Here is a 20,467-nt window from a genome sequence, read left to right as displayed (position 1 = left end):
AATACCAAGTGGCCTCACATTTTTTTCTTACCACCCATTCATATTCTTCCGCGTAGTCCTCATGATCCCGGACATAAGCTAACCAAACAGCAGCATCATTTTGATCCGGTACGGGTGCTTGTTGTCTTCCTTGGTTTGAACCTTGTCCTTGTTGGGCAGCTTGACTAGATGACCTTGTCTACACATAAGAAACAACACCAAAACAAAAAGGCATATAGAAATAATACCTTGTTAGTGTTAGGTTAAATCAAAATACATGTTCAAAGATACATATAGCAATAGTTATGTTAATCCTTCAAGCAAATAAATCTTTTTAAGAGCAAAGATTATCATGACTAGTATAGCATTATAGAAACCAAATTTGAACATAATCCTTAAGCACAATTTAACTCATCATGTTATTGTTACCCAAAAATCTATTAATCATATAACAACAAGCATAATTAAGTGGAACACTAAAGCTTTTCATGCTTACATTATCAATTTTTCATTCAATTCATGTTAGCATTCCAACTTTGAGACTTTTATTTAAGATAACAAGACTCATAAAACATCCAAAATCATCTTCAATCAACCCACAATTACCAATTACAAACTATCCTTAACACATTATCAAGCTAGCAATTCTATTGGCTTGTAAACCCTAGATTCATAAGAATATCATAAAAATACAATGAAATCTCAATTTTAAGGCATACAAGGTGTACATAATAATTAGAGCATGTTAATGTTCACAAAAATCATGAAATTAAAGAAAACCCACTTAAATTCTTCAACAAACTCGAAATTAAGAGATTAAAATCGATGTATTAAAAAGAATAAAAAGTAGAAGAACATGAACATACTCTCCTCATCTTGAATTTGCTTGAAAATGGAAGAGATTTGGTGAAGATTGGATGAAAATTGGTTAGGGTTTGGTACGTTTTTAAGTTTGGAAGAGATAGATGCAGAATTTAGGGATGAAAAATGGCAGAAATCGGGGTTGGGGTTTTTGTGGTTGAGAATTAAAAGTGGGCCTCACAATAATTGAACCAAAAAGTAGCTGAACGGAGGGGTGCGTGGAGCGCACACTGAAGTGTGCGCGGCGCGCACAAGCTTGCACGGTGTTTTTCTTTTTGGTTTTGCGCGGAGTGTACCAGAGACTAACTCAGGAAGCTTGCTGATCAAAATTTTTCTCGATTTAATGAATTCAGTGGTGTGCACGGGGCGCACATGAAATGTCCCAAAAATATTAGATTTTAAAAGTGGGACTATAACTCACTTTCACAGATTTTTTTACTTCGTCGGGAAGTAAGACTAGGCCACTGGTTGATTCACGAACCTATAACAATATATACATATATATCAAAGTATGTTCAAAATATATTTACAACACTTTTAATATATTTTAATGTTTTAAGTTTATTAAGTCAGCTGTCCTCGTTAGTAACCTACAACTAGTTGTCCACAGTTAGATGTACAGAAATAAATCGATAAATATTATCTTGAATCAATCCACGACCCAGTGTATACGTATCTCAGTATTGATCACAACTCAAACTATATATATTTTGGAATCAACCTCAACCCTGTATAGCTAACTCCAACATTCACATATAGAGTGTCTATGGTTGTTCCGAAATATATATAGATGTGTCGACATGATAGGTCGAAACATTGTATACGTGTCTATGGTATCTCAAGATTACATAATATACAATACAAGTTGATTAAGTTATGGTTGGAATAGATTTGTTACCAATTTTCACGTAGCTAAAATGAGAAAAATTATCCAATCTTGTTTTACCCATAACTTCTTCATTTTAAATCCGTTTTGAGTGAATCAAATTGCTATGGTTTCATATTGAACTCTATTTTATGAATATAAATAGAAAAAGTATAGGTTTATAGTCAGAAAAATAAGTGACAAATCGTTTTTGTAAAGGTAGTCATTTCAGTCGAAAGAACGACGTCTAGATGACCATTTTAGAAAACATACTTCCACTTTGAGTTTAACCATAATTTTTGGATATAGTTTCATGTTCATAATAAAAATCATTTTCTCAGAATAATAACTTTTAAATCAAAGTTTATCATAGTTTTTAATTAACTAACCAAAAACAGCCCGCGGTGTTACTACGACGGCGTAAATCCGGTTTTACGGTATTTTTCGTGTTTCCAGGTTTTAAATCATTAAGTTAGCATATCATATAGATATAGAACATGTGTTTTGTTGATTTTAAAAGTCAAGTTAGAAGGATTAACTTTTGTTTGCGAACAAGTTTAGAATTAACTAAACTATGTTCTAGTGATTACAAGTTTAAACCTTCGAATCAGATAGCTTTATATGTATGAATCGAATGATGTTATGAACATCATTACTACCTTAAGTTCCTTGGATAAACCTACTGGAAAAGAGAAAAATGGATCTAGCTTCAACGGATCCTTGGATGGCTCGAAGTTCTTGAAGCAGAATCATGACACGAAAACAAGTTCAAGTAAGATCATCACTTGAAATAAGATTGTTATAGTTATAGAAATTGAACCAAAGTTTGAATATGATTATTCCTTTGTATTAGAATGATAACCTACTGTAAGAAACAAAGATTTCTTGAGGTTGGATGATCACCTTACAAGATTGGAAGTAAGCTAGCAAACTTGAAAATATCCTTGATTTTATGTAACTAGAACTTGTAGAATATATGAAGAACACTTAGAACTTGAAGATAGAACTTGAGAGAGATCAATTAGATGAATAAAATTGAAGAATGAAAGTGTTTGTAGGTGTTTTTGGTCGTTGGTGTATGGATTAGATATAAAGGATATGTAATTTTGTTTTCATGTAAATAAGTCATGAATGATTACTCATATTTTTGTAATTTTATGAGATATTTCATGCTAGTTGCCAAATGATGGTTCCCACATGTGTTAGGTGACTCACATGGGCTGCTAAGAACTGATCATTGGAGTGTATATACTAATAGTACATACATCTAAAAGCTTTATATTGTACGAGTACGAATACGGGTGCATACGAGTAGAATTGTTGATGAAACTGAACGAGGATGTAATTGTAAGCATTTTTGTTAAGTAGAAGTATTTTGATAAGTGTATTGAAGTCTTTCAAAAGTATATAAATACATATTAAAACACTACATGTATATACATTTTAACTGAGTCGTTAAGTCATCGTTAGTCTTTACATGTAAGTGTTGTTTTGAAACCTTTAGGTTAACGATCTGGTTAAATGTTGTTAACCCAATGTTTATAATATCAAATGAGATTTTAAATTATTATATTATCATGATATTATCATGTATGAATATCTCTTAATATGATATATATACATTAAATGTCTTTACAACGATAATCGTTACATATATGTTTCGTTTAAAAATCATTAAGTTAGTAGTCTTGTTTTTACATATGTAGTTCATTGTTAATATACTTAATGATATGTTTACTTATCATAGTATCATGTTAACTATATATATATATCCATATATATGTCATCATATAGTTTTTACAAGTTTTAACGTTCGTGAATCACCGGTCAACTTGGGTGGTCAATTGTCTATATGAAACATATTTCAATTAATCAAGTCTTAACAAGTTTGATTGCTTAACATGTTGGAAACATTTAATCATGTAAATATCAATCTCAATTAATATATATAAACATGGAAAAGTTCGGGTCACTACAGTACCTACCCGTTAAATAAATTTCGTCCCGAAATTTTAAGCAGTTGGAGGTGTTGACGTATCTTCTGGAAATAAATGCGGGTATTTCTTCTTCATCTGATCTTCACGCTCCCAGGTGAACTCGGGTCCTCTACGAGCATTCCATCGAACCTTAACAATCGGTATCTTGTTTTGTTTAAGTCTCTTAACCTCACGATCCATTATTTCGACGGGTTCTTCAATGAATTGAAGTTTTTCATTGATTTGGATTTCGTCCAACGGAATAGTGAGATCTTCTTTAGAAAAACATTTCTTCAAATTTGAGACGTGGAAAGTGTTATGTACAGCCGCGAGTTGTTGAGGTAGCTCCAGTTGGTAAGCTACTGGTCCGACACGATCAATAATCTTGAATGGTCCAATATACCTTGGATTTAATTTCCCTCGTTTACCAAATCGAACAACGCCTTTCCAAGGTGCAACTTTAAGCATGACCATCTCTCCAATTTCAAATTCTATATCTTTTCTTTTAATGTCAGCGTAGCTCTTTTGTCGACTTTGGGCGATTTTCAACCGTTGTTGAATTTGGATGATCTTCTCGGTAGTTTCTTGTATAATCTCCGGACCCGTAATCTGTCTATCCCCCACTTCACTCCAACAAATCGGAGACCTGCACTTTCTAAAATAAAGTGCTTCAAACGGCGCCATCTCAATGCTTGAATGGTAGCTGTTATTGTAGGAAAATTCTGCTAACGGTAGATGTCGATCCCAACTGTTTCCGAAATCAATAACACATGCTCGTAGCATGTCTTTAAGCGTTTGTATCGTCCTTTCGCTCTGCCCATCAGTTTGTGGATGATAGGCGGTACTCATGTCTAGACGAGTTCCTAATGCTTGCTGTAATGTCTGCCAGAATCTTGAAATAAATCTGCCATCCCTATCAGAGATAATAGAGATTGGTATTCCATGTCTGGAGACGACTTCCTTCAAATACAGTCGTGCTAACTTCTCCATCTTGTCATCTTCTCTTATTGGCAGGAAGTGTGCTGATTTGGTGAGACGATCAACTATTACCCAAATAGTATCAAAACCACTTGCAGTCCTTGGCAATTTAGTGATGAAATCCATGGTAATGTTTTCCCATTTCCATTCTGGGATTTCAGGTTGTTGTAGTAGACCTGATGGTTTCTGATGTTCAGCTTTGACCTTAGAACACGTCAAACATTCTCCTACATATTTAGCAATATCGGCTTTCATACCTGGCCACCAAAAATGTTTCTTAAGATCCTTGTACATCTTCCCCGTTCCAGGATGTATTGAGTATCTGGTTTTATGAGCTTCTCTAAGTACCATTTCTCTCATATCTCCAAATTTTGGTACCCAAATTCTTTCAGCCCTATACCGGGTTCCGTCTTCCCGAATATTAAGATGCTTCTCCGATCCTTTGGGTATTTCATCCTTTAAATTTCCCTCTTTTAAAACTCCTTGTTGCGCCTCCTTTATTTGAGTAGTAAGGTTATTATGAATCATTATATTCATAGATTTTACTCTAATGGGTTCTCTGTCCTTCCTGCTCAAGGCATCGGCTACCACATTTGCCTTCCCCGGGTGGTAACGAATCTCAAAGTCGTAATCATTCAACAATTCAATCCACCTACGCTGCCTCATATTCAGTTGTTTCTGATTAAATATGTGTTGAAGACTTTTGTGGTAGGTATATATAATACTTTTGACCCCATATAAGTAGTGCCTCCAAGTCTTTAATGCAAAAACAACCGCGCCTAATTCCAAATCATGCGTCGTATAATTTTGTTCGTGAATCTTCAATTGTCTAGACGCATAAGCAATCACCTTCGTTCGTTGCATTAATACACAACCGAGACCTTGCTTTGATGCGTCACAATAAATCACAAAATCATCATTCCCTTCAGGCAATGACAATATAGGTGCCGTAGTTAGCTTTTTCTTCAATAACTGAAACGCTTTCTCTTGTTCATCATTCCATTCAAATTTCTTCCCATTAGGCGTTAATGCAGTCAAGGGTTTTGCTATTCTGGAAAAGTCTTGGATGAACCTTCTGTAGTAACCAGCTAGTCCTAAAAACTGGCGTATGTGTTTTGGAGTTTTCGGGGTTTCCCACTTTTCAACAGTTTCTATCTTTGCCGGATCCACCTTAATACCTTAGCGTACAATTCTTTCAACAGTTTCACTATGTGACCGAGGAATTGAACTTCTTTCAACCAAAATGCACACTTTGAAAACTTAGCGTATAATTCTTCCTTCCTCAATACTTCTAACACCTTTCTCAAATGTTCACCGTGTTCTTGGTCATTCTTTGAGTAAATAAGTATGTCATCAATGAAAACAATGACAAACTTGTCAAGGTATGGTCCACACACTCGGTTCATAAGGTCCATGAACACAGCTGGTGCATTAGTTAAACCAAACGGCATGACCATAAACTCGTAATGACCGTAACGTGTTCTGAAAGCATTCTTTGGAATATCATCTTCTTTCACCCGCATTTGATGATACCCGGAACGTAAGTCAATCTTTGAATAAACAGACGAGCCTTGTAGTTGATCAAATAAGTCGTCGATTCTCGATAGTGGGTAGCGGTTCTTGATGGTAAGTTTGTTCAACTCTCGGTAGTCGATACACAACCTGAATGTACCATCTTTCTTCTTGACAAACAAAACAGGAGCTCCCCATGGTGATGTGCTTGGTCGAATGAAACCACGCTCTAAAAGTTCTTGTAATTGGCTTTGTAGTTCTTTCATCTTGCTGGGTGCGAGTCTGTAAGGAGCACGAGCTATTGGTGCAGCTCCTGGTACAAGATCTATTTGAAATTCAACGGATCGATGTGGGGGTAATCCCGGTAATTCTTTCCGAAATACATCGGGAAATTCTTTTGCAATGGGAACATCATTGATGCTCTTTTCTTCAGTTTGTACTTTCTCGACGTGTGCTAGAACAGCATAGCAACCTTTTCTTATTAGTTTTTGTACCTTCAAATTACTAATAAGATGTAGCTTCGTGTTGCCCTTTTCTCCGTACACCATTAAGGGTTTTCCTTTTTCTCGTATAATGTGAATTGCATTTTTGTAACAAACGATCTCTGCTTTCACTTCTTTCAACCAGTCCATACCGATTATCACATCAAAACTCCCTAACTCTAATGGTATCAAATCAATCTTAAATGTTTCGCTAACCAGTTTAATTTCTCGATTCCGACATATATTATCTGCTGAAATTAATTTACCATTTGCTAATTCGAGTAAAAATTTACTATCCAAAGGCGTCAATGGACAACTTAATTTAGCATAAAAATCTCTACTCATATAGCTTCTATCCGCACCCGAATCAAATAAAATGTAAGCAGATTTATTGTCAATAAGAAACGTACCCGTAACAAGCTCCGGGTCTTCCTGTGCCTCTGCCGCATTAATATTGAAAACTCTTCTGCGGCCTTGTCCATTCGTGTTCTCCTGGTTCGGGCAATTTCTAATAATGTGGCCCAATTTTCCACATTTATAACAAACTACATTGGTATAACTTGCTCCGACACTACTTGCTCCGCCATTACTCGTTCCGACACCATTTGTTCCTTTCGTTCTATTAACCCCTGGTCCGCAGACCTTACACTTCGCCGCGCTATGACCATTTCTTTTACACTTGTTGCAAAATTTGGTGCAGAACCCCGAGTGATACTTTTCACACCTTTTGCATAGCTGCTTCTGATTGTTGTTGTTATTACGGTTATTATTGTTGTTGGGATGATTGTTGTAGTTGCTGTTGTTGTTGTTGTTGTTGTTGTTGTTGTTGTTGTTGTTGTTGTTGTTGTTGTTGGGCCGTTTGTTGTAGTTGCGATTGATGTTGCGATTGTTGGGATAATTGTTGCGATTATTGTTGTAATTGCTGTTGTTGTTGTATTTGTGATTCTTATCACCGTTTTCCTCCCACTTTCTTTTGACTTACTTCACATTGGCCTCTTCAGCCGTCTGTTCTTTAATTCTTTCCTCAATTTGGTTCACTAGTTTGTGAGCCATTCTACATGCCTGTTGTATGGAGGCGGGCTCGTGTGAACTTATATCTTCTTGGATTCTTTCCGGTAATCCTTTCACAAACGCGTCGATCTTCTCTTCCTCATCTTCGAACGCTCCCGGACACAATAGGCACAATTCTGTGAATCGTCTTTCATACGTGGTAATATCAAATCCTTGGGTTCGTAACCCTCTAAGTTCTGTCTTGAGCTTATTGACCTCGGTTCTGGGACGGTACTTCTCGTTCATCAAGTGCTTGAATGCTGACCACGGTAGTGCGTACGCATCATCTTGTCCCACTTGCTCTAGATAGGTATTCCACCATGTTAACGTAGAACCTGTGAAGTTATGCGTAGCGTACTTCACTTTGTCCTCTTCAGTACACTTACTTATGGCAAACACCGATTCGACCTTCTCGGTCCACCGTTTCAATCCGATCGGTCCTTCGGTTCCATCAAATTCCAAAGGTTTGCAGGCAGTGAATTCTTTGTAGGTGCATCCTACACGATTTCCTGTACTGCTAGATCCATGGTTATTGTTGGTATGTAGCGCAGCCTGTACTGCGGCTATGTTTGAAGCTAGAAAAGTACGGAATTCCTCTTCATTCATATTCACGGTGTGTCGAGTAGTCGGTGCCATTTCCTTCAAAATAGTCAAATGGAACAAGTTAATCATATAGAATACTAAGAGTAGTTAATAGTATTTCGTAGCATAATATGAACTCATTTATAAAAGCTTTTTCTTCATATTAGCGTTTTATAAGTTTAAATTCGGGTAGTACCTACCCGTTAAGTTCATACTTAGTAGCTAATATACAATTCAACTACTACAATTCTATATGAAAAACTGATTATAATAATATTTCGCGTTCAAACTTTTATACAATATTTTACAAACTTACAATACCGCTTATTTTACATAAAGCATGAAATATAGCACACAATAACTTTGATACAAGATAGTTGTGAAGATAATTCTAGCTAGTACACAAGTCGTTCAGCAAAGGCAATAAAGACACGTAATTCATACGTCCAGAAACAAGTCATGCATTCTGGTTTTACTAGGACTACTTCCCATCCTTGGTCTTGTGGAACATAACCGTTATGGCCGTTGATAAGACAGTATGTTGTAACGTCGCCAAAGGGACGAGGGTTACGTAATGACCAACAGTCTCGTAATAACCTAAAAACCTCATTTCTTACCCCAATTACCGACTCCGTCACTTGTGGGAACATTTTGTTTAATAGTTGTAGCCCGATGTTCTTGTTCTCACTTTGGTGAGAAGTGAACATTACTAATATGTAAGCATAACATGCTTCTTTATGTTGCATGTTAGCTGCTTTTTCTAAATCACGAAGTCCAATATTCGGATATATTGAGTCAAAATAATTTCTTAACCCATTGCGTAAAATAGCATTTGGGTTCCCTGCAATATATGCGTCAAAGTAAACACATCGTAACTTATGGATTTCCCAATGTGATATCCCCCATCTTTCGAACGAAAGCCTTTTATAAACCAAGGCATTCTTGGAACGTTCTTCGAATGTCTTACAAACTGATCTCGCCTTAAATAGTTGTGCCGAAGAATTCTGACCGACTCTAGACAAGATTTCATCAATCATTTGTCTCCGGGTAGGTCTCTTAAAATATTGGGTTGTCTATCCATTTTGTGTTTTTATACTGTAAAATAGACAAGAGTTAGATTCATAAAAAAATACTTATTAATACAAGCAATTTTTACATATATCATAAAGCATAAGCACACTATATTACATATATTACACCATACGAATACAACTATCTTATTCCGACTCGCTTGTTTCTTCTTCTTTGGTTTTGGTTCGTTTTGCCAAGTTTCTAGGGATATATGATGTTCCCCTAATACGAGCCGTCGTTTTCCACATTGGTTTAGAAAAACCTGGTGGTTTAGAGGTTGCCGGGTCATTGTTACAACTTAAGGACTTCGGGGGTTGACGATACATATAAAGTTCATCGGGGTTGGAATTAGATTTCTCTATTTTTATGCCCTTTCCCTTATTATTTTCTTTTGCCTTTTTAAATTCAGTTAGGGTAATTTCTATAACACCATCGGAATTCTCGTCGGAATCCGATTCATCGGAGAATTGGTAATCCTCCCAATATTTTGCTTCCTTGGCGGAAACACCATTGACCATAATTAACCTTGGTCGGTTGGTTGAGGATTTTCTTTTACTTAACCGTTTTATTATTTCCCCCATCGGTTCTATTTCTTCATCCGGTTCCGATTCTTCTTCCGGTTCCGATTCTTCTTCCGGTTCCGACTCTTCTTCCGGTTCCTCATCGGGAACTTGTGAATCAGTCCACGAATCATTCCAATTTACATTTGACCCTTCATTATTATTAGGTGAGTCAATGGGACTTGTTCTAGAGGTAGACATCTATCACATAATATCAAACGCGTTAAGAGATTAATATATCACATAATATTCACATGTTAAAAATATATAGTTTCCAACAAAATTTGTTAAGCAATCATTTTTCAAGTAAACACGGTCGAAGTCCAGACTCACTAATGCATCCTAACAAACTCGATAAGACACACTAATGCAAAATTCTGATTCTCTAAGACCAACGCTCGGATACCAACTGAAATGTCCCAAAAATATTAGATTTTAAAAGTGGGACTATAACTCACTTTCACAGATTTTTTTACTTCGTCGGGAAGTAAGACTTGGCCACTGGTTGATTCACGAACCTATAACAATATATACATATATATCAAAGTATGTTCAAAATATATTTACAACACTTTTAATATATTTTAATGTTTTAAGTTTATTAAGTCAGCTGTCCTCGTTAGTAACCTACAACTAGTTGTCCACAGTTAGATGTACAGAAATAAATCGATAAATATTATCTTGAATCAATCCACGACCCAGTGTATACGTATCTCAGTATTGATCACAACTCAAACTATATATATTTTGGAATCAACCTCAACCCTGTATAGCTAACTCCAACATTCACATATAGAGTGTCTATGGTTGTTCCGAAATATATATAGATGTGTCGACATGATAGGTCGAAACATTGTATACGTGTCTATGGTATCTCAAGATTACATAATATACAATACAAGTTGATTAAGTTATGGTTGGAATAGATTTGTTACCAATTTTCACGTAGCTAAAATGAGAAAAATTATCCAATCTTGTTTTACCCATAACTTCTTCATTTTAAATCCGTTTTGAGTGAATCAAATTGCTATGGTTTCATATTGAACTCTATTTTATGAATCTAAACAGAAAAAGTATAGGTTTATAGTCAGAAAAATAAGTTACAAGTCGTTTTTGTAAAGGTAGTCATTTCAGTCGAAAGAACGACGTCTAGATGACCATTTTAGAAAACATACTTCCACTTTGAGTTTAACCATAATTTTGGATATAGTTTCATGTTCATAATAAAAATCATTTTCTCAGAATAACAACTTTTAAATCAAAGTTTATCATAGTTTTTAATTAACTAACCCAAAACAGCCCGCAGTGTTACTACGACGGCGTAAATCCGGTTTTACGGTATTTTTCGTGTTTCCAGGTTTTAAATCATTAAGTTAGCATATCATATAGATATAGAACATGTGTTTTGTTGATTTTAAAAGTCAAGTTAGAAGGATTAACTTTTGTTTGCGAACAAGTTTATAATTAACTAAACTATGTTCTAGTGATTACAAGTTTAAACCTTCGAATCAGATAGCTTTATATGTATGAATCGAATGATGTTATGAACATCATTACTACCTTAAGTTCCTTGGATAAACCTACTGGAAAAGAGAAAAATGGATCTAGCTTCAACGGATCCTTGGATGGCTCGAAGTTCTTAAAGCAGAATCATGACACGAAAACAAGTTCAAGTAAGATCATCACTTGAAATAAGATTGTTATAGTTATAGAAATTGAACCAAAGTTTGAATATGATTATTACCTTGTATTAGAATGATAACCTACTGTAAGAAACAAAGATTTCTTGAGGTTGGATGATCACCTTACAAGATTGGAAGTAAGCTAGCAAACTTGAAAATATCCTTGATTTTATGTAACTAGAACTTGTAGAATATATGAAGAACACTTAGAACTTGAAGATAGAACTTGAGAGAGATCAATTAGATGAAGAAAATTGAAGAATGAAAGTGTTTATAGGTGTTTTTGGTAGTTGGTGTATGGATTAGATATAAAGGATATGTAATTTTGTTTTCATGTAAATAAGTCATGAATGATTACTCATATTTTTGTAATTTTATGAGATATTTCATGCTAGTTTCCAAATGATAGTTCCCACATGTGTTAGGTGACTCACATGGGCTGCTAAGAGCTGATCATTGGAGTGTATATACCAATAGTACATACATCTAAAAGTTGTGTATTGTACGAGTACGAATACGGGTGCATACGAGTAGAATTGTTGATGAAACTGAACGAGGATGTAATTGTAAGCATTTTTGTTAAGTAGAAGTATTTTGATAAGTGTATTAAAGTCTTTCAAAAGTGTATAAATACATATTAAAACACTACATGTATATACATTTTAACTGAGTCGTTAAGTCATCGTTAGTCGTTACATGTAAGTGTTGTTTTGAAACCTTTAGGTTAACGATCTTGTTAAATGTTGTTAACCCAATGTTTATAATATCAAATGAGAATTTAAATTATTATATTATCATGTATGAATATCTCTTAATATGATATATATACATTAAATGTCTTTACAACGATAATCGTTACATATATGTTTCGTTTAAAAATCATTAAGTTAGTAGTCTTGTTTTTACATATGTAGTTCATTGTTAATATACTTAATGATATGTTTACTTATCATAGTATCATGTTAACTATATATATATATCCATATATATGTCATCATATAGTTTTTACAAGTTTTAACGTTCGTGAATCACCGGTCAACTTGGGTGGTCAATTGTCTATATGAAACATATTTCAATTAATCAAGTCTTAACAAGTTTGATTGCTTAACATGATGGAAACATTTAATCATGTAAATATCAATCTCAATTAATATATATAAACATGGAAAAGTTCGGGTCACTACAGCACAAAAAAGGGTGCGCGGCGCGCACCATGTGTTCTTCACTGTTTTTTGCTTTTGATCAGTTTAGCTTTAGTTGGTAACTTTAAGGTAATCACAGAAGTAAAAAAAATCATACAGAATCACTCAAAATCACGCAATCCTAATTCTAACATTCGTGAAGGTTTAAAAATTGAGTCGCTTCACTCGACTCTTCCCCCAAACTTAGGTAGCTTTGGGGTCGAAGACGAGGTTGACCTCATCTTCAATGTTCATGGGTCCATCAACATATAGTTTGACCCTGTGCCCGTTTACCTTAAATGTGTCACCTTTTTCTTTCCTTAATTCCACCGTTCCAAATGGAAAAACCTTATTAACCACAAATGGTCCCATCCATCGGGACTTGAGTTTTCCAGGGAAAAGTTTAAATCGTGAGTTAAATAACAAAACACGATCACCCTCTTTAAAATCTTTTGGATTCTTGAGACGGTTATCGTGCCAAACTTTGGTCTTTTCCTTTTAAATGAGTGAGTTTTCATAGGCATTTTGTCTCAACTCATCCAACTCATTAAGTTGGTTTAGACGAAGGTTTCCCGCTTCCGTAAGATCGAGATTACATGTCTTAAGAGCCCAATGTGATTTGTGCTCTATCTCCAAAGGGAGATGACATGCCTTCCCATAGACTAGGAGGTAAGGTGTGGTTCCAATAGGTGTTTTGTAGGCGGTTCTAAACGCCCACAAAGCATCGTCAAGCTTTGTTGACCACACCTTAGGATTTGATCCAACTGTTTTCTCAAGAATCCTTTTCAATGCCCGATTCGTGTTTTCAACTTGCCCACTTGTTTGTGGGTGATAAGATGTAGAAATTTTATGGGTTACCCCATATCGTTTCAACACCTTTTCCAATTGGGTTTTGCAAAAATGGGTACCACGGTCATTAATTAATGATTTCGGGGTACCAAATCTGGCAAAAAGCTCTTTAAGAAAAATTATAACAACTCGTGCATCGTTTGTGGGGAGAGCCTTTACCTCCGCCCATTTTGACACGTAGTCAACTGCAACGAGTATGTATTGGTTGGAATTAGATTTTGGGAATGGTCCCATGAAATCAATGCCCCAAATGTCAAAAACCTCACAAACTTGGATTATGTTTTGAGGCATTTCATCTTTCTGACTAATTTTTCCTGCCCTTTGGCAAGAATCGCATGATTTACATACTTGGTAGGCATCCTTGAAGATGGTAGGCCAATAAAAACCGGCCTCATAGACTTTTCTCCCCGTGACTTGGGGTCCGAAATGTCCACCAGTGGGACCAAGATGACATTGGAGAAGAATCTGATTGCATTCTTCCCCGGAGACACATCGACGGATTATCCCATCGGGACACCGTTTGAAGAGATATGGGTTTTCCCAAAAATAGTATTTTATGTCACTGAAAATTTTTTTTCGTTTCTGATGTGACATACCGGTTTCTAGGAATCCACCCGCAAGATAGTTGGCTATGTCTACAAACCATGGATCATCAATTTTCTCAATCTTCATGAGATTTTCGTCTGGAAAGTTATCTTGGATAATAGTCTCATGGAGAACCCCAAGATTTGGGTTCTCAAGTCGAGAAAGGTGATCGGCAGCTAGGTTTTCGGCCCCCTTTTTGTCTTTAATATCGATGTCGAATTCTTGCAAAAGCAAGACCCAACGTATTAACCGGGGTTTAGCATCTTGCTTAGCAAGCAAGTACTTCAATGCCGAGTGGTCTGTATAGACAACCGTCTTTGCTAGTACCAAATAGGATCGGAATTTATCAAACGAAAAGACGATTGCCAGGAGTTCCTTCTCGGTGGTAGTGTAATTAAGTTGGGCTCCTTGCAATGTCTTACTAGCATAATAAATAGGCTTGAAATGTTTTTCAATTCTTTGCCCCAAGACGGCACCAATAGCAAAGTCACTAGCGTCACACATAAGTTCGAATGGTATTGACCAATTCGGCGATATGAGAATGGGTGATTGTGTGAGCTTTGCTTTAAGTAGGTTAAAGGCGGTAAGACACTCGTCCGTAAAGACAAATAGAGCGTCTTTCTCAAGAAGTTTGTTCATGGGGGTTGCAATTTTGGAAAAATCTTTAATGAACCGCCGGTAAAAACCGGCGTGCCCCAGAAAACTTCTTACGCCTTTTACATTTGACGGTGGTGGTAATTTGGCTATGACTTCCACTTTAGCTCTATCCACCTCCAGACCTGCACAAGAAATTTTATGACCCAATACAATGCCCTCTTTTACCATAAAATGGCATTTTTCCCAGTTTAGCACAAGATTTGATTCTTCACACCTAATCAACATACGCTCAAGATTATGAAGACATGAGTTAAAAGAATCACCGAAGACTGAAAAGTCATCCATGAATACTTCCATAAAGTCTTCAATCATATCATGAAAAATAGCTACCATACACCTTTGAAAGGTAGCAGGAGCATTGCATAAGCCAAAGGGCATACGTCGATAGGAGAAAGTACCATAAGGGCATGTAAAGGTCATTTTCTCTTGGTCCTCGGGTGCTATAGGGATTTGGAAATATCCCGAGAAACCGTCAAGAAAACAATAAAAGTTCTTTCCTGCCAACCTTTCCAACATTTGATCAATGTAAGGAAGAGGAAAATGGTCTTTTCGGGTAGCATCATTTAATTTTCTATAATCAATACATACCCTCCAACCCGTGATAGTCCTGGTAGAAATTAATTGGTCGTCTTCATTTGTGACAATGGTCATGCCACCCTTTTTGGGCACGCATTGGACCGGACTCACCCAAGGGCTATCCGAAATTGGATAAATGAGACCTGTATCTAGGAGTTTGACAATCTCCTTTTTAACAACTTCTTGCATATTAGGGTTGAGTCGCCTTTGTATTTGTACACATGGCTTATAGTTATCTTCCATTAATATCTTATGCATACAATAAGAGGGACTTATACCCTTGATGTCATGAATTTTCCATGCTAGAGCCGTTTTATGGGCTTTTAACATGGAAACAAGTTTAGACTTCTCACTTACAGAGAGTTCGGATGAAATGATTACCGGGAGAGTAGAACCTTCTTGTAGGTAAGCATATTCCAAGTGTTTTGGAAGTGGCTTGAGTTCTAAAACGGGAGGTTCTTCAATCGATGTTTTACATCAGTACTCATTTCCTAAATCCAACTTTCTGTATTCTTCATCAGTTGGCTCATAACCGTTAGCCATCAAGGTGGTCAACATCTCCAATTCTTCCACCATATTCTCTTCATCACCTTCCGCAAAAATGCATTCTCCCGTACCTTGCAATTCTGGAAATTCCTGCAACAACTCCGAATATGTGTCTACGGTTTGCAAATAATAACATTGATCATCAGTAGACTCGGGGTATTGTAGGGCATGGTCAACGGAAAAGGTAACCTTCATATCCTCAATACTAAGGGTCAATTTCTGCCCATGAATATCTATCATAGCTCTAGCGGTATTAAGGAAAGGTCAACCTAATATAAGAGGCACACGTGTGTCCTCCTTCATGTCCAAAATTACAAAGTCAGCCGAAAATACTAGGGTACCTACTTTTACCAACATATTCTCTAAAATTCCACGAGGAAATTTAACAGAGCGGTCCGCTAGTTGAATTGTCATTCGGGTTGGTTTTAGTACCCCGGGGTTTAGCTTAACATATAATGAATAAGGCATTAAATTTATGCTAGCCCCTAAATCCGCTAATGCTTTAATGCATTCCAAATCTCCCAGGAGACATGGTATGGTAAAACTTCCAGGATCTGCTAATTTCTTTGGTATTTTATTCATCAAAATTGCTGAACAATTAGCATTCATGGTGACGGATGAAAGTTCCTCCATTTTCTTCCGATTAGTAAGTAAGTCTTTTAAGAACTTAGCATACTTGGGCATACCTGAGATTACATCAATGAAAGGCATATTTATGTTAATTTGTTTAAACATATCTAGGAATTTTGACCTTTCGGCCTCTAGCCTTTCTTGTTGTTGTTTTCTTGGGTATGGGAGCGGTGGTTGATATGGTTTCACTACGGGTTTTTCCCGTTCTTCCTTTTCAACCACTTTTTCCGGCGCCTTAACCGGTTCATCATTTCGGTTCAACGGAACACTAAAATCAGAATTTTTGGGCATTTTTGGAGCATCGTATGCTAAACCACTCCGTGTGGTGATAACATTGGCGTGCTCATTTCTAGGATTCTTATTTGTATCACCCGGTAAACTACCTGGTTTTCTCTCACTAAGTAAATTAGCTAAACCACTCATTTGTTTCTCTAAATTCTGAATTGAGGCTTGTTGATTTCGAAACTGGTGTTCGTTTTTCTCGTTGGTTTGGTTTATATTTGTGACAAGCTGAGTTTATGATGCAATCAACTTTTCCAACATACTCTCCAAATTTGACTTTTTTTCTTCCTGTTGGGGTTTTTGATAAAAAACCGGAGTTTGTTGTTGGAACCCACTACTTGACCCTTGTTGGTAATTGGAATTTTGACCTTGAGGGTTGTAGGGGTTGTTAAAGTTCCGGTTAAATTGGGCTCTTCCTTGAAATTGATTGTTATTTCTTTGGCTTATGAAAACCACTTCTTCTTTTTGAGCCATTGTTAAACCGGCGTCACAATCTTTTCCTAAATGAAGACCACCACAGTATTCACAACCTACTTTCATACTATGAATTTCCTTGGTGATTTTATCCATGGTTCGAGCAACACCGTCTATTTTAACACTTAGGGAACTAAGATCATCATAGGCGCCGGCGCTTTGGACTTGAGCATTACGAGTAATTGGGCGTTCTTGATGCCACTCATGAGAATAATTGGCTAGCTTCTCGATTATTTCATAAGCCTCTTGCTCGGTTTTGTCCATAAGAGAACCACCGGCCACTTGGTCAATTGAAATTCGGGTTGCTACATCACAACCTTTGTAAAAGATTTGGACCTTTTGAAAGGTATCCAAACCATGGTTTGGACAACCTCTTAGCATTTTGGAAAATCGATTCCATGCTTCGTACAGGGTTTCCATCAGCTTTTGATAGAATTGGGTAATTTCGTGTTGGAGTCTCGCGGACTTGGATGCTGGAAAATATTTCTTAAGAAATTTTTCCAACATACCATCCCACGTTTCTATCGTAGCCTCGGCCAATGAATCTAACCAACTTCGTGCTTCCCCTTGGAGTGTCCAAGGGAAAAGTCTTTAAAATATGGCCTGGTCAGTTTCTGGTTTAAGTTTAAAAAGAAGACATATCTCTTGAAAGAGACGAATATGTTCGTTTGCATCTTCATTCGGACCACCACCAAATTGACACCTGTTATTAATCATTTGAAGAATATGTCATTTTATTTCAAAAGTTACCTCACCAGTAGGCGGAGTAATAGCACTACCTTGTCCGGTCCGGGTTGCTTTCATCTTTGCTGCCATTGATTGTCGTAGTATCAACGGTCTTTCTCCTTCCATTTCAAAATTTGGGGGTTGAACGGGTTTACCAAAGTCTGAATATCGAGGCTTGGTCGTACTTGATTCTGAATCAAAGGTTTCTTGCTTTGATGAAGATTCAAAAATTTCAAGTACTTCTTTTGGAATCCTACCAAGCTTTCTATCAGGTTCTGTAAACGGTGTAAGTAATGGAGATTCTGAACTTCGGGTATGTGGCATATGCGACCTATAAACTGTCAATCACACAACTAACAAAAACTATTAAACATACCGATTCTATAAGTTTAAAAATCAAAGACTATTAAAAATTGAAAATAATTAAGAAACTACTTAATCACAAATCAGTTAATAATTCTATTTTGACACAAAACTGTCCCCGGCAGCGGCGCCAAAAACTTGATGTGTCGTAAAGTGGTATATGAATTGTCGTATAAAATAATATGGAAAAATACCGATTAAAGATTGCTACACACTAACGGGCAGTGTACCCGATCGTGTAGTAGTATAGTAACTGGTTTAGTTCCGTGTATCGTTCCAAGGACAGTTGTATTAGTCAAATTAGAATTATAAACTATATTATGATTAACTAAGTAAATGAAATTTAAAGGTACAAGATTTATGTTTTGTGGCTTATTTAACGATTAGCCAAATTAGAGAAGAGTAAAAGTAAAAACAATATTTTTGGTCTTTTAAGTTTATAAGTGCAAGGAAAGCAATTAAGATAGTTTTGATATCAAAGAGATGAAATATGCTCATCTAGACTTTTTACCCTCGATGTGAATGTTTATTTAGGATTAAGATCGGATCGATTGGGTATGCATGAGAACTAATTGATCGGTTTACCAAGAGTAGTCTTGAATAAACACTCAAACGGGATTACACGACGCAAGTGATGTTCTTGTCATCTAAGACCTCCTATTTGTAATCAACTAATTCAACTAGTCTAAAGACTTGAAGAATGATCAAGTCAATGGTGTGTTGATCATGATCCACTCCTATGTCAACTAATGGTTTAGCTTAGTTCATTCCCTTGGTCTGGTTAAATGTTCAATTCACCCAACCCAAGTAATCAATTAAGTGCGGTAATAAGATCCCTATAAACGTCACTAGATAAGGCAAATTACTAACACCTATTAGTTATATGGAATTGAGTAGTGAAAATATCCATGACAGATTCTAGGGAATTGATCGTTCACCTAGACAACTACACATATCAATTAAGCTATCTGAGAGTATCTACAAGAGTCGTTCTTACATTCCTATATAGACTAACCGTTTGAACGCAACTTACCCCTTTTGGTAAAAGACGGGCAAACACTTGTCACTAGGTGTAAATCAATATACTAAATCAGTAAGATGGTGTTTCTTAGTTGAACAAGTATACTAACTAGTTGAATCGAAAAGATTAAACTTAACAAGAATGGTTCTTGTATTCAAACATCAAACTATCGTGCATGGTAACTATCAATCAAAAGTAAACATTCAACATCTCGGTTATTTATCTAGATGAACATAAAAGGAACTAGCCAACAATCATGCTAGAAAACTTAAACATAACAGTAACAAAGATAGAATTCATTGTAAATACAAGATTGACCTTTTTAGAGTAATCTTGGATGAAGCCCTTGAATGATCCTTGAATCTTCAATGATTTTAGTGTTTTTGATGCACTTTGATAAGCTCAAGAACTGTTTTGAATGATATGTTTTCGTCTCTGAACAGAAAGAAAACTGGCACACTTGGAATGAAGCTGGAAAGAGGTTTAAAAAGGCTGAAAAGTAGCTGGAAAGCACTGTGCGCGGCGCGCACATAAGGGGTGCGCGGAGCGCACTACTCACCTACCACACTTTTACTTTCCAGTTCACGATCGCACTTCAATTTAGACGTTTCAGGTACTTGTGCGCGGCGAAGTGCGCGGCGCTCTCTGTTGTGCACGGCGCGCGCTGTTGAACTTGCGCGGGGCACTCTCTGGTTTCCATTTTAATCAAATGTTCTGATCAAAGTCTTGAGTGCGCGGTGGTGTGTGCGGATAGTGCGCGGCGCGCACTGTAGCTTTCATTTTTCTGTTTCTTCATTTCTTGTTCTGGTTTTGATCTTTGAGTTGTTTCATTCATTATCTTCAACATTTCTTCAAGTATTCAATGATTCTATGCTTAATTACAATACAACGGAATAATAATGGAAATATTACAAATTCGTATGAAATAACCGACGATAGGACTTGATATTGTGACTAATGATATGTCTATTTTGAGTAA

Source organism: Rutidosis leptorrhynchoides, chromosome 6, assembly GCF_046630445.1.
Source record: "Rutidosis leptorrhynchoides isolate AG116_Rl617_1_P2 chromosome 6, CSIRO_AGI_Rlap_v1, whole genome shotgun sequence".
In the NCBI taxonomy this organism is placed as follows: Eukaryota; Viridiplantae; Streptophyta; class Magnoliopsida; order Asterales; family Asteraceae; genus Rutidosis; species Rutidosis leptorrhynchoides.
The sequence above is the reverse complement of the archived record's forward strand: the minus strand, read 5'-3'. Positions refer to the sequence as shown.